This window comes from Schistocerca gregaria, unplaced genomic scaffold, assembly GCF_023897955.1.
Source record: "Schistocerca gregaria isolate iqSchGreg1 unplaced genomic scaffold, iqSchGreg1.2 ptg000285l, whole genome shotgun sequence".
NCBI classification, from domain to species: Eukaryota; Metazoa; Arthropoda; class Insecta; order Orthoptera; family Acrididae; genus Schistocerca; species Schistocerca gregaria.
In genome coordinates, this window is record NW_026061775.1 from 8,163,554 (window position 1) to 8,180,184 (window position 16,631).

The following is a 16,631-nucleotide window of genomic DNA, read 5'->3' on the forward strand; positions in this document are numbered from 1 at the left end:
CTACTACTGGTCTTCCGGGGAACGATCAAAGCGTAGACTGTTTGAGACATTAGTCCCGTGGAGGAAAGTGCACATGGTGACTGTTGTATTCAATCCCGATGCAATTTCTGTGTTTCATCAGCACTCTTATAGTGCACAGATTACAGAATGCTTTCAGATGTGCATCGGAAACTACTACTGGTCTTCCTGGGAACGAACAAAGCGTAGACTGTTTGAGACATTATTCCCATGAAGGGATGTGCGCATTGTGACTGTTGTATTCAATCCCGAGGCAATTTCTGTGTTTCATCAACACTCTGATAGTCCACAGATTACAGAATGCCACCAGATGTGCATCGGAATCTACTACTGGTCTTCCAGGAACGATCAAAGCATAGACTGTTTGAGACATTACTCCTGTGGAGGAAAGTGCGCATGGTGACTGTTGTATTCTATCCCGATGCAATTACTGTGTTTAATCAACACTCTGATACTCCACAGATTACAGAATGCCACCACATGTGCATCGGAAACTACTACTGGTCTTCCAGGGAACGATCAAAGCGTAGACTGTTTGAGACATTACTCCCGTGGAGGAAAGTGCGCATGGTGACTGTTGTATTCAATTCCCATTCAATTTCTGTGTTTCATCAACACTCTGATTGTCCACAGATTACAAAATGCCACCAGATGTGCATCGGAAACTACTACTGGTCTTCCAGGGTCCGATCAAATCGTAGACTGTTTGAGACATTACTCCCGTGGAGGAAAGTGCGCATGGTGACTGTTGTATTCAATCCCGATGCAATTTCTGTGTTTCATCAACACTCTGATAGTCCACATATTATAGAATGCCACCAGATGTGTATCGGAAACTACTACTGGTCTTCCAGGGAACGATCAATGAGTAGACTGTTTGAGACCTTACTCCCATGGAGGAAAGTGATCATGGTGACTGTTGTATTCTATCCCGATGCAATTTCTGTGCTTCATCAACATTCTGATAGTCCACGGTTTACGGAACGCCTCCAGATGAGCATCGGAAAGTACTACTGGCCTTCCAGGGAACGATCAAAACGTAGACTGTTAGAGACATTACTCCCATGGAGGAAAGTGCGCACGGTGACTGTTGTATTCAATCCCGATGCAATTTCTGTGTTTCATCAACACTCTGATAGTCCACAAATTACAGAATGCCTCCAGATGTGTATCGGAAACTACTACTGGTCTTCCAGGGAAAGATCATAGCGTAGACTGTCTGAGACATTGCTCCCATGGCGGAAAATGCGCATAGTGACTATTGTATACAATCCCGATGCAATTTCTGTGTTTCATCAACACTCTAATAGTCAACAGAATGCCTCCAGATGTGCATCGGAAACTACTACTGGTCTTCCAGGGAACGATCGAAGAATAGACTGTTTGAGCATTACTCCCACGGAGGAAAGTGCGCATGGTCACTGTTGTATTCAATCCCGATGCAATTACTGTGTTTCATCAACACTCTGATAGTCCACAGAGTACAGAAAGCCTCCAGATGTGCATCAGAAACTACTACTGGTCTTCCAGGGAACGATCAAAGCGTAGACTCTTGATACATTACTCCCATGGAGGAAAGTGCGCATGGTGACTGTTGTATTCAATCCCGATGCAATTTCTGTGTTTCACCAACACTCTGATAGTCCACAGTGTTCAGAATGCCTCGAGAAGTGCATCGGAAACTACTACTGCATTCCAGAGAACGATCAAAGCGTAGACTATTTGAGATATCACTCCCATGGAGGAAAGTGCGCATGGTGACTGCTGTATTCTATCCCGAGGCAATTTCTGTGTTTCATCAACACTCTGATAGTCCACAGCTTACAGAAAGCCCCCAGATGTGCATCTGAAACTACTACTGGTCTTCCAGGGAACGATCAAAGCGTAGACTGTTTTAGACATCACTCCCAAGGAGGAAACTGCGCATGGTGACTGTTGTATTCAATCCCGATGCAATTTCTGTGTTCCATCAACACTCTGATACTCCACAGATTACAGAATGCCTCCAGAAGTGCATCGGAAACTACTACTGGTGTTCCAGGGAACGATCAAAGCGTAGGCTGTTTGTTACATTACTCCCATGGAGGCAAGTGCGCATGGTGACTGTTGTATTCAATCCCGATGCAATTTCTGTGTTTCATCAACACTCTGATATTCCACAGATTACAGAATGCCTCCAGATGTGCATCGGAAACTACTACTGGTCTTCCAGGGAACGATCAAAGCGTAGACTGTTGAGATATTACTTTTATGGAGGAATGTGCGCATGGTGACTGTTGTATTCAATCCCGATGCAATTTCTGTGTTTCATCAACACTCTGATACTCCACAGATTACAGAATGCTCCATATGTGCATCGGAAACTGCTACTGGTCTTCCAGGGAACGATCAAAGCGTAAACTCTTTGAAACATTACTCCCATGGAGGAAAGTGCGCATGGTGACTGTTATATTCAATCCCGATGCAATTTGTGAGTTTCATCAACACTCTGATAGTCCACAAATTACGGAAAGCCTCCATATGTGCATCGGGAACTACTACTTCTCTTCCAGGGAACGATCAAAGCGTAGACTGTTAGAGACATTACTCCGATGGAGAAAAGTGCGCATGGTGACTGTTGTATTCAATCAAGATGCAAGTTCTGTGTTTCATCAACACTCTGGTAGTCCACAGATTACAGAATGCCTCCAGATGTGCAATTGAAACTACTACTGGTCTACCAGGCAACGATCAAAGCGTAGACTGTTTGAGACATTACTCCCATGGAGGAAACTGCGCATGGAGACTGTTGTATTCAATCCCGATGCAATTTCTGTGTTTCATCAACACTCTGATAGTCCACAGAGTACAGAAAGCCTCCAGATGTGCATCGGAAACTACTACTGGTCTTCCAGGGAACGATCAAAGCGTAGACTGTTAGAGACATTAGTCCCATGGAGGAAAGTGCGCATGGTGGCTGTTGTATTCAATCCCTATGTAATTACTGTGTTTCATCAACACTCTGATAGTCCACAGATTACAGAATTTCTTCAGATGTGCATCAATAACTACTACTGGTCATCCAGGGAACGATCAAAGCGTAGGCTGTTTTAGATATTACTCGCATTTAGGATAGTGCGCATGGTGACTGTTGTATTCAATCCCGATGCAGTTAGAGTGTTTCATCAACACTCTGATAGTCCACAGATTACAGAATGCGTCCAGATGAGCCCCGGAAACTACTACTGGTCTTCCAGGGAACGATCAAAGCGTAGACTGTTGGAGACATAACTCCCATGGCGGAAAGTGCGCATGGTGACTATTGTATTCAATCCCGATGCAATTTCTGTGTTTCATCATTACTCTGATAGTCCACAGATTACAGAATGCCTTCAGATGTGCATCGGAAACTACTACTGGCCTTCCAGGGAACGATCAAAGCGTTGACTGTTTGAGACATTACTCCCATGGAGGAAAGTGCGCATGGTGACTGTTGTATTCAATCCCGATGCAAATTCTGTGTTTCATCAACACTCTGATAGTCCACAAAGAACAGAAAGCCTCCAGATGTGCATCGGAAACTACTACTGGTCTTCCAGGGAACGATCAAACATAGACTGTTAGAGACATTACTCCCATGGAGGAAAGTGCGCATGGTGACTGTTGTATTTAATCCCGATGGAATTACTGTGTTTCATCAACACTCTGATAGTCTACACATTACATAATGCCACCAGATGTGCATCAGAAACTACTAGTGGTCTTTCAGGAAACGATCAAAGCGTAGACTGTTTGAGACATTACTCCCATGGAAGAAAGTGCGCCTGGTGACTGTTGTATTCAATCCCGATGCAATTTCTGTGTTTCATCAACACTCTGATAGTCCACAAATTACAGAATGCCTCCAGATGTGCATCGGAAACTACTACTGGTCTTCCAATGAAAGATCAAAGCGTAGACTGTCTGAGACATTGCTCCCATGGCGAAAAATGCGCATAGTGACTATTGTATTCAATCCCGATGCAATTTCTGTGTTTCATCAACACTCTGGTAGTCCACAGATTACAGAATGCCTCCAGATGTGCAATTGAAACTACTACTGGTCTACCAGGGGATGATCAAAGCGTAGACTGTTTGAGACATCACTCCCATGGAGGAAACTGCGCATGGAGACTGTTGTGTTCAATCCCGATGCAATTTCTGTGTTTCATCAACACTCTGATAGTCCACAGAGTACAGAAAGCCTCCAGATGTGCATCGGAAACTACTACTGGTCTTCCAGGGAAAGATCAAAGCGTAGACTGTTAGAGACATTAGTCCCATGGAGGAAAGTGCGCATGGTTACTGTTGTATTCAATCCCGATGCAATTACTGTGTTTCATCAACACTCTGATGGTCCACAGATTACAGAATTTCTTCAGATGTGCATCAATAACTACTACTGGTCTTCCAGGGAACGATCAAAGCGTAGGCTGTTGGAGACATAACTCCCATGGCGGAAAGTGCGCATGATGACTATTGTATTCAATCCCGATGCAATTTCTGTGTTTCATCAACACTCTGATAGTCCACAGATTACAGAATGCCTTCAGATGTGCATCGGAAACTACTACTGGTCTTCCAGGGAACGATCAAATCGTTGACTGTTTGAGACATTACTCCCATGGAGGAAAACGCGCATGGTGACTGTTGTATTCAATCCCGATGCAATTTCTGTGTTTCATCAACACTCTGATAGTCCACAAAGAACAGAAAGCCTCCAGATGTGCATCGGAAACTACTACTGGTCTTCCAGGGAACGATCAAACGTAGACTGTTAGAGACATTACTCCCATGGAGGAAAGTGCGCATGGTGACTGTTGTATTTAATCCCGATGGAATTACTGTGTTTCATCAACACTCTGATAGTCTACACATTACATAATGCCACCAGATGTGCATCAGAAACTACTAGTGGTCTTCCAGGGAACGATCAAAGCGTAGACTGTTTGAGACATTACTCCCATGGAGGAAAGTGCGCCTGGTGACTGTTGTATTCAATCCCGATGCAATATCTGTGTTTCATCAACACTCTGATAGTCCACAAATTACAGAATGCCTCCAGATGTGTATCGGAAACTACTACTGGTCTTCCAGGGAAAGATCATAGCGTAGACTGTCTGAGACATTGCTCCCATGGCGGAAAATGCGCATAGTGACTATTGTATACAATCCCGATGCAATTTCTGTGCTTCATCAACACTCTAATAGTCAACAGAATGCCTCCAGATGTGCATCGGAAACTACTACTGGTCTTACAGGGAACGATCGAAGAATAGACTGTTTGAGCATTACTCCCACGGAGGAAAGTGCGCATGGTCACTGTTGTATTCAATCCCGATGCAATTACTGTGTTTCATCAACACTCTGATAGTCCACAGAGTACAGAAAGCCTCCAGATGTGCATCAGAAACTACTACTGGTCTTCCAGGGAACGATCAAAGCGTAGACTCTTGATACATTACTCCCATGGAGGAAAGTGCGCATGGTGACTGTTGTATTCAATCCCGATGCAATTTCTGTGTTTCACCAACACTCTGATAGTCCACAGAGTTCAGAATGCCTCGAGAAGTGCATCGGAAACTACTACTGGTCGTACAGGGAACGATCAAAGCATAGACTGTTTGAGAATTACTCCCATGGAGGAAAGTGCGCATGGTGATTGCTGTATTCTATCCCGAGGCAATTTCTGTGTTTCATCAACACTCTGATAGTCCACAGATTACAGAAAGCCCCCAGATGTGCATCTGAAACTACTACTGGTCTTCCAGGGAACGATCAAAGCGTAGACTGTTTGAGACATCACTCCCAAGGAGGAAACTGCGCATGGTGACTGTTGTATTCAATCCCGATGCAATTTCTGTGTTCCATCAACACTCTGATACTCCACAGATTACAGAATGCCTCCAGAAGTGCATCGGAAACTACTACTGGTGTTCCAGGGAACGATCAAAGCGTAGACTGTTTGTTACATTACTCCCATGGAGGCAAGTGCGCATGGTGACTGTTGTATTCAATCCCGATGCAATTTCTGTGTTTCATCAACACTCTGATATTCCACAGATTACAGAATGCCTCCAGATGTGCATCGGAAACTACTACTGGTCTTCCAGGGAACGATCAAAGCGTAGACTTTTGAGATATTACTTTTATGGAGGAATGTGCGCATGGTGACTGTTGTATTCAATCCCGATGCAATTTCTGTGTTTCATCAACACTCTGATACTCCACAGATTACAGAATGCTCCATATGTGCATCGGAAACTGCTACTGGTCTTCCAGGGAACGATCAAAGCGTAAACTCTTTGAAACATTACTCCCATGGAGGAAAGTGCGCATGGTGACTGTTATATTCAATCCCGATGCAATTTGTGAGTTTCATCAACACTCTGATAGTCCACAAATTACGGAAAGCCTCCATATGTGCATCGGAAACTACTACTTCTCTTCCAGGGAACGATCAAAGCGTAGACTGTTAGAGAAATTACTCCCATGGAGTAAAGTGCGCTTGGTGACTGTTGTATTCAATCACGATGCAATTTCTGTGTTTCATCAACACTCTGGTAGTCCACAGACTACAGAATGCCTCCAGATGTGCAATTGAAACTACTACTGGTCTACCAGGGAACGATCAAAGCGTAGACTGTTTGAGACATTACTACCATGAGGGAAACTGCGCATGGAGAATGTTGTATTCAATCCCGATGCAATTTCTGTGTTTCATCAACAATCTGATAGTCCACAGAGTACAGAAAGCCTCCAGATGTGCATCGGAGACTACTACTGGTCTTCCAGGGAACGATCAAAGCGTAGACTGTTAGAGACATTACTCCCATGGAGGAAAGTGCGCATGGTGACTGTTGTATTCGATCCCGATGCAATTACTGTGTTTCATCAACACTCTGATAGTCCACAAAGAACAGAAAGCCTCCAGATGTGCATCGGAAACTACTACTGGCCTTCCAGGGAACGATCAAACGTAGACTGTTAGAGACATTACTCCCATGGAGGAAAGTGCGCATGGTGACTGTTGTATTTAATCCCGATGGAATTACTGTGTTTCATCAACACCCTGATAGTCTACACATTACATAATGCCACCAGATGTGCATCAGAAACTACTAGTGGTCTTCCAGGGGAAGATCAAAGCGTAGACTGTTTGAGACATTACTCCCATGGAGGAAACTGCGCATGGAGACTGTTGTATTCAATCCCGATGCAATTTCTGTGTTTCATCAACACTCTGATAGTCCACAGAGTACAGAAAGCCTCCAGATGTGCATCGGCAACTACTACTGGTCTTCCAGGGAACGATCAAAGCGTAGACTGTTAGAGACATTAGTCCCATGGAGGAAAGTGCGCATGGTGACTGTTGTATTCAATCCCGATGCAATTACTGTGTTTCATCAACACACTGATAGTCCACAGATTACAGAATTTCTTCAGATGTGCATCAATAACTACTACTGGTCTTCCAGGGAACGATCAAAGCGTAGGCTGTTTTAGATATTACTTGCATGGAGGATTGTGCGCATGGTGACTGTTGTATTCAATCCCGATGCAGTTTCTGTGTTTCATCAACACTCTGATAGTCCACAGATTACAGAATGCGTCCAGATGTGCACCGGAAACTACTACTGGTCTTCCAGGGAACGATCAAAGCGTAGACTGTGGGAGACATAACTTCCATGGCGGAAAGTGCGCATGGTGACTGTTGTATTCAATCCCGTTGCAATTTCTGTGTTTCATCAACACTCTGATACTCCACAGATTACAGAATGCCTCCACATGTGCATCTGAAACTGCTACTGGTCTTCCAGGGAACGATCAAAGCGTAAACTATTTGAAACATTACTCCCATGGAGGAAAGTGCGCATGGTGACTGTTGTTTTCAATCCCGATGCAATTTCTGTGTTTCATCAACACTCTGATAGTCCACAGATTACGGAAAGCCTACACATGTGCATCGGAAACTACTACTGGTCTTCCAGGGAACGATCAAAGCGTTGACTGTTTGAGACATTACTCCCATGGAGGAAAGTGCGCATGGTGACTGTTGTATTCAATCCCGATGCAATTTCTGTGTTTCATCAACACTCTGATAGTCCACAAAGGACAGAAAGCCTCCAGATGTGCATCGGAAACTACTACTGGTCTTCCAGGGAACGATCAAAGCGTAGGCTGTTTTAGATATTACTCGCATGGAGGATAGTGCGCATGGTGACTGTTGTATTCAATCCCGATGCAGTTTCTGTGTTTCATCAACACTCTGATAGTCCACAGATTACAGAATGCGTCCAGATGTGCACCGGAAACTACTACTGGTCTTCCAGGGAACGATCAAAGCGTAGACTGTTGGAGACATAACTCCCATGGCGGAAAGTGCGCATGGTGAGTATTGTATTCAATCCCGATGCAATTTCTGTGTTTCATCAACACTCTGATAGTCCACAGATTACAGAATGCCTTCAGATGTGCATCGGAAACTACTACTGGTCTTCCAGGGAACGATCAAAGCGTTGACTGTTTGAGACATTACTCCCATGGAGGAAAGTGCGCATGGTGACTGTTGTATTCAATCCCGATGTAATTTCTGTGTTTCATCAACACTCTGATAGTCCACAAAGAACAGAAAGCCTCCAGATGTGCATCGGAAACTACTACTGGTCCTCCAGGGAACGATCAAACGTAGACTGTTAGAGACATTACTCCCATGGAGGAAAGTGCGCATGGTGACTGTTGTATTTAATCCCGATGGAATTACTGAGTTTCATCAACACTTTGATAGTCTACACATTACATAATGCCACCAGATGTGCATCAGAAACTACTAGTGGTCTTCCAGGGAACGATCAAAGCGTAGACTGTTTGAGACATTACTCCCATGGAGGAAACTGCGCATGGAGACTGTTGTATTCAATCCCGATGCAATTTCTGTGTTTCATCAACACTCTGATAGTCCAAAGAGTACAGAAAGCCTCCAGATGTGCATCGGAAACTACTACTGGTCTTCCAGGGAACGATCAAAGCGTAGACTGTTAGAGACATTAGTCCCATGGAGGAAAGTGCGCATGGTGACTGTTGTATTCAATCCCGATGCAACTACTGTGTTTCATCAACACTCTGATAGTCCACAGATTACAGAATTTCTTCAGATGTGCATCAATAACTACTACTGGTCTTCCAGGGAACGATCAAAGCGTAGGGTGTTTTAGATATTACTCGCATGGAGGATAGTGCGCATGGGGACTGTTGTATTCAATCCCGTTGCAATATCTGTGTTTCATCAACACTCTGATACTCCACAGATTACAGAATGCCTCCACATGTGCATCTGAAACTGCTACTGGTCTTCCAGGGAACGATCAAAGCGTAAACTATTTGAAACATTACTCCCATGGAGGAAAGAGCGCATGGTGACTGTTGTATTCAATCTCGATGCTATTTCTGTGTTTCATCAACACTCTGATAGTCCACAGATTACGGAAAGCCTACTCATGTGCATCGGAAACTACTACTGGTCTTCCAGGGAACGATCAAAACGTAGACTGTTTGAGACATTACTCCCGTGTAGGAAAGTGCGCATGGTGACTGTTGTATTCAATCCCGATGCAATTTCAGTGTTTCATCAACACTCAGATATTCATCAGAGTACAGAAAGCCTCCAGATGTGCATCGGAAACTACTACTGGTCTTCCAGGGAACGATCAAAGCGTAGACTGTTTGAGACATTACTCCCATGGAGGAAAGTGCGCATGGAGACTGTTGTATTCAATCCCGATGCAATATCTGTGTTTCATCAACACTCTGATACTCCACAGATTACAGAATGCCTCCAGATGTGCATCGGAAACTACTACTGGTCTTCCAGGGAACGATCAAAGCGTTGACTGTTTGAGACATTACTCCCATGGAGGAAAGTGCGCATGGTGACTGTTGTATTCAATCCCGATGCAATTTCTGTGTTTCATCAACAGTCTGATAGTCCACAAAGAACAGAATGCCTCCAGATGTGCATCGGAAACTACTACTGGTCTTCCAGGGAACGATCAAACATAGACTGTTAGAGACATTACTCCCATGGAGGAAAGTGCGCATGGTGACTGTTGTATTTAATCCCGATGGAATTACTGTGTTTCATCAACACTCTGATAGTCTACACATTACATAATGCCACCAGATGTGCATCAGAAACTACTAGTGGTCTTTCAGGGAACGATCAAAGCGTAGACTGTTTGAGACATTACTCCCATGGAGGTAAGTGCGCCTGGTGACTGTTGTATTCAATCCCGATGCAATTTCTGTGTTTCATCAAAACTCTGATAGTCCACAAATTAAAGAATGCCTCCAGATGTGCATCGGAAACTACTACTGGTCTTCCAATGAAAGATCAAAGCGTAGACTGTCTGAGACATTGCTCCCATGGCGGAAAATGCGCATAGTAACTATTGTATTCAATCCCGATGCAATTTCTGTGATTTATCAACACTCTAATAGTCAACAGAATGCCTCCAGATGTGCATCGGAAACTACTACTGGCCTTACAGGGAACGATCAAAGAATAGACTGTTTCAGAATTACTCCCACGGAGGAAAGTGCGCATGGTCACTGTTGTATTCAATCCCGATGCAATTACTGTGTTTCATCAACAGTCTGATAGTCCACAAAGAACAGAAAGCCTCCAGATGTGCATCGGAAGCTACTACTGGTCTTCCAGGGAACGATCAAACGTAGACTGTTAGAGACATTACTCCCATGGAGGAAAGTGCGCATGGTGACTGTTGTATTTAATCCCGATGGAATTACTGTGTTTCATCAACACTCTGATAGTCTACACATTACATAATGCCACCAGATGTGCATCAGAAACTACTAGTGGTCTTCCAGGGAACGATCAAAGCGTAGACTGTTTGAGACATTACTCCCATGGAGGAAACTGCGCATGGAGACTGTTGTATTCAATCCCGATGCAATTTCTGTGTTTCATCAACACTCTGATAGTCCACAGAGTACAGAAAGCCTCCAGATGTGCATCGGAAACTACTACTGGTCTTCCAGGGAACGATCAAAGCGTAGACTGTGTGAGACACTACTCCCACGGAGGAAAGTGCGCATGGTGACTGTTGTATTCAATCCCGATACAATTACTGTGTTTCATCAACACTCTGATACTCCACAGATTATAGAATTTCTTCAGATGTGCATCAATAACTACTACTGGTCTTCCAGGGAACGATCAAAGCGTAGGCTGTTTTAGATATTACTCGCATGGAGGATAGTGCGCATGGTGACTGTTGTATTCAATCCCGACGCAATTTCAGTGTTTCATCAACACTCTGATAGTCCACAAAGAACAGAAAGCCTCCAGATGTGCATCGGAAACTACTACTGGTCTTCCAGGGAACGATCAAACGTAGACTGTTAGAGACATTACTCCCATGGAGGAAAGTGCGCATGGTGACTGTTGTATTTAATCCCGATGGAATTACTGTGTTTCATCAACACTCTGATAACCTACACATTACATAATGCCACCAGATGTGCATCAGAAACTACTAGTGGTCTTCCAGGGAACGATCAAAGCGTAGACTGTTTGAGACATTACTCCCATGGAGGAAAGTGCGCATGGTGACTGTAGTATTCAATCCCGACGCAATTTCAGTGTTTCATCAACACTCTGATACTCCACAGATTACAGAAAGCCTCCAGATGTGCATCAGAAACTACTACTGGTCTTTCAGGGAACGATCAAAGCGTAGACTGTTTGATACATTACTCCCATGGAGGAAAGTGCGCATGGTGACTGTTGTATTCAATCCCGTTGCAATTTCTGTGTTTCATCAACACTCTGATATTCCACAGATTACAGAATGCCTCCAGATGTGCATCGGAAACTACTACTGGTATTCCAGGGAACGATCAAAGCGTAGACTGTTGAGACATTACTTTTATGGAGGAATGTGCGCATGGTGACTGTTGTATTCAATCCCGATGCAATTTCTGTGTCTCATCAACACTCTGATACTCCACAGATTACAGAATGCCTCCACATGTGCATCGGAAACTGCTACTGGTCTTCCAGGGAACGATCAAAGCGTAAACTCTTTGAAACATTACTCCCGTGGAAGAAAGTGCCTATGGTGATTGTTGTATTCAATCCCGATGCAATTTCTGTGTTTCATCAACACACTGATAGTCCACAGATTACAGAATTTCTTCAGATGTGCATCAATAACTACTACTGGTCTTCCAGGGAACGATCAAAGCGTAGGCTGTTTTAGATATTACTTCCATGGAGGATAGTGCGCATGGTGACTGTTGTATTCAATCCCGATGCAGTTTCTGTGTTTCATCAACACTCTGATAGTCCGCAGATTACAGAATGCGTCCAGATGTGCACCGGAAACTACTACTGGTCTTCCAGGGAACGGTCAAAGCGTAGACTGTGGGAGACATAACTTCCATGGCGGAAAGTGCGCATGGTGACTGTTGTATTCAATCCCGTTGCAATTTCTGTGTTTCATCAACACTCTGATACTCCACAGATTACAGAATGCCTCCACATGTGCATCTGAAACTGCTACTGGTCTTCCAGGGAACGATCAAAGCGTAAACTATTTGAAACATTACTCCCATGGAGGAAAGTGCGCATGGTGACTGTTGTTTTCAATCCCGATGCAATTTCTGTGTTTCATCAACACTCTGATAGTCCACAGATTACGGAAAGCCTACACATGTGCATCGGAAACTACTACTGGTCTTCCAGGGAACGATCAAAGCGTTGACTGTTTGAGACATTACTCCCATGGAGGAAAGTGCGCATGGTGACTGTTGTATTCAATCCCGATGCAATTTCTGTGTTTCATCAACACTCTGATAGTCCACAAAGGACAGAAAGCCTCCAGATGTGCATCGGAAACTACTACTGGTCTTCCAGGGAACGATCAAAGCGTAGGCTGTTTTAGATATTACTCGCATGGAGGATAGTGCGCATGGTGACTGTTGTATTCAATCCCGATGCAGTTTCTGTGTTTCATCAACACTCTGATAGTCCACAGATTACAGAATGCGTCCAGATGTGCACCGGAAACTACTACTGGTCTTCCAGGGAACGATCAAAGCGTAGACTGTTGGAGACATAACTCCCATGGCGGAAAGTGCGCATGGTGAGTATTGTATTCAATCCCGATGCAATTTCTGTGTTTCATCAACACTCTGATAGTCCACAGATTACAGAATGCCTTCAGATGTGCATCGGAAACTACTACTGGTCTTCCAGGGAACGATCAAAGCGTTGACTGTTTGAGACATTACTCCCATGGAGGAAAGTGCGCATGGTGACTGTTGTATTCAATCCCGATGTAATTTCTGTGTTTCATCAACACTCTGATAGTCCACAAAGAACAGAAAGCCTCCAGATGTGCATCGGAAACTACTACTGGTCCTCCAGGGAACGATCAAACGTAGACTGTTAGAGACATTACTCCCATGGAGGAAAGTGCGCATGGTGACTGTTGTATTTAATCCCGATGGAATTACTGTGTTTCATCAACACTTTGATAGTCTACACATTACATAATGCCACCAGATGTGCATCAGAAACTACTAGTGGTCTTCCAGGGAACGATCAAAGCGTAGACTGTTTGAGACATTACTCCCATGGGGGAAACTGCGCATGGAGACTGTTGTATTCAATCCCGATGCAATTTCTGTGTTTCATCAACACTCTGATAGTCCAAAGAGTACAGAAAGCCTCCAGATGTGCATCGGAAACTACTACTGGTCTTCCAGGGAACGATCAAAGCGTAGACTGTTAGAGACATTAGTCCCATGGAGGAAAGTGCGCATGGTGACTGTTGTATTCAATCCCGATGCAACTACTGTGTTTCATCAACACTCTGATAGTCCACAGATTACAGAATTTCTTCAGATGTGCATCAATAACTACTACTGGTCTTCCAGGGAACGATCAAAGCGTAGGGTGTTTTAGATATTACTCGCATGGAGGATAGTGCGCATGGGGACTGTTGTATTCAATCCCGTTGCAATATCTGTGTTTCATCAACACTCTGATACTCCACAGATTACAGAATGCCTCCACATGTGCATCTGAAACTGCTACTGGTCTTCCAGGGAACGATCAAAGCGTAAACTATTTGAAACATTACTCCCATGGAGGAAAGAGCGCATGGTGACTGTTGTATTCAATCCCGATGCTATTTCTGTGTTTCATCAACACTCTGATAGTCCACAGATTACGGAAAGCCTACTCATGTGCATCGGAAACTACTACTGGTCTTCCAGGGAACGATCAAAACGTAGACTGTTTGAGACATTACTCCCGTGTAGGAAAGTGCGCATGGTGACTGTTGTATTCAATCCCGATGCAATTTCAGTGTTTCATCAACACTCAGATATTCATCAGAGTACAGAAAGCCTCCAGATGTGCATCGGAAACTACTACTGGTCTTCCAGGGAACGATCAAAGCGTAGACTGTTTGAGACATTACTCCCATGGAGGAAAGTGCGCATGGAGACTGTTGTATTCAATCCCGATGCAATATCTGTGTTTCATCAACACTCTGATACTCCACAGATTACAGAATGCCTCCAGATGTGCATCGGAAACTACTACTGGTCTTCCAGGGAACGATCAAAGCGTTGACTGTTTGAGACATTACTCCCATGGAGGAAAGTGCGCATGGTGACTGTTGTATTCAATCCCGATGCAATTTCTGTGTTTCATCAACAGTCTGATAGTCCACAAAGAACAGAATGCCTCCAGATGTGCATCGGAAACTACTACTTTTCTTCCAGGGAACGATCAAACATAGACTGTTAGAGACATTACTCCCATGGAGGAAAGTGCGCATGGTTACTGTTGTATTTAATCCCGATGGAATTACTGTGTTTCATCAACACTCTGATAGTCTACACATTACATAATGCCACCAGATGTGCATCAGAAACTACTAGTGGTCTTTCAGGGAACGATCAAAGCGTAGACTGTTTGAGACATTACTCCCATGGAGGAAAGTGCGCATGGTGACTGTTGTATTCAATCCCGATGCAATTTCTGTGTTTCATCAAAACTCTGATAGTCCACAAATTAAAGAATGCCTCCAGATGTGCATCGGAAACTACTACTGGTCTTCCAATGAAAGATCAAAGCGTAGACTGTCTGAGACATTGCTCCCATGGCGGAAAATGCGCATAGTAACTATTGTATTCAATCCCGTTGCAATTTCTGTGATTCATCAACACTCTAATAGTCAACAGAATGCCTCCAGATGTGCATCGGAAACTACTACTGGCCTTACAGGGAACGATCAAAGAATAGACTGTTTCAGAATTACTCCCACGGAGGAAAGTGCGCATGGTCACTGTTGTATTCAATCCCGATGCAATTACTGTGTTTCATCAACAGTCTGATAGTCCACAAAGAACAGAAAGCCTCCAGATGTGCATCGGAAGCTACTACTGGTCTTCCAGGGAACGATCAAACGTAGACTGTTAGAGACATTACTCCCATGGAGGAAAGTGCGCATGGTGACTGTTGTATTTAATCCCGATGGAATTACTGTGTTTCATCAACACTCTGATAGTCTACACATTACATAATGCCACCAGATTTGCATCAGAAACTACTAGTGGTCTTCCAGGGAACGATCAAAGCGTAGACTGTTTGAGACATTACTCCCATGGAGGAAACTGCGCATGGAGACTGTTGTATTCAATCCCGATGCAATTTCTGTGTTTCATCAACACTCTGATAGTCCACAGAGTACAGAAAGCCTCCAGATGTGCATCGGAAACTACTACTGGTCTTCCAGGGAACGATCAAAGCGTAGACTGTTTGAGACACTACTCCCACGGAGGAAAGTGCGCATGGTGACTGTTGTATTCAATCCCGATACAATTACTGTGTTTCATCAACACTCTGATACTCCACAGATTATAGAATTTCTTCAGATGTGCATCAATAACTACTACTGGTCTTCCAGGGAACGATCAAAGCGTAGGCTGTTTTAGATATTACTCGCATGGAGGATAGTGCGCATGGTGACTGTTGTATTCAATCCCGACGCAATTTCAGTGTTTCATCAACACTCTGATAGTCCACAAAGAACAGAAAGCCTCCAGATGTGCATCGGAAACTACTACTGGTCTTCCAGGGAACGATCAAACGTAGACTGTTAGAGACATTACTCCCATGGAGGAAAGTGCGCATGGTGACTGTTGTATTTAATCCCGATGGAATTACTGTGTTTCATCAACACTCTGATAACCTACACATTACATAATGCCACCAGATGTGCATCAGAAACTACTAGTGGTCTTCCAGGGAACGATCAAAGCGTAGACTGTTTGAGACATTACTCCCATGGAGGAAAGTGCGCATGGTGACTGTAGTATTCAATCCCGACGCAATTTCAGTGTTTCATCAACACTCTGATACTCCACAGATTACAGAATGCCTCCAGATGTGCATCGGAAACTACTACTGGTCTTTCAGGGAACGATCAAAGCGTAGACTGTTTGATACATTACTCCCATGGAGGAAAGTGCGCATGGTGACTGTTGTATTCATTCCC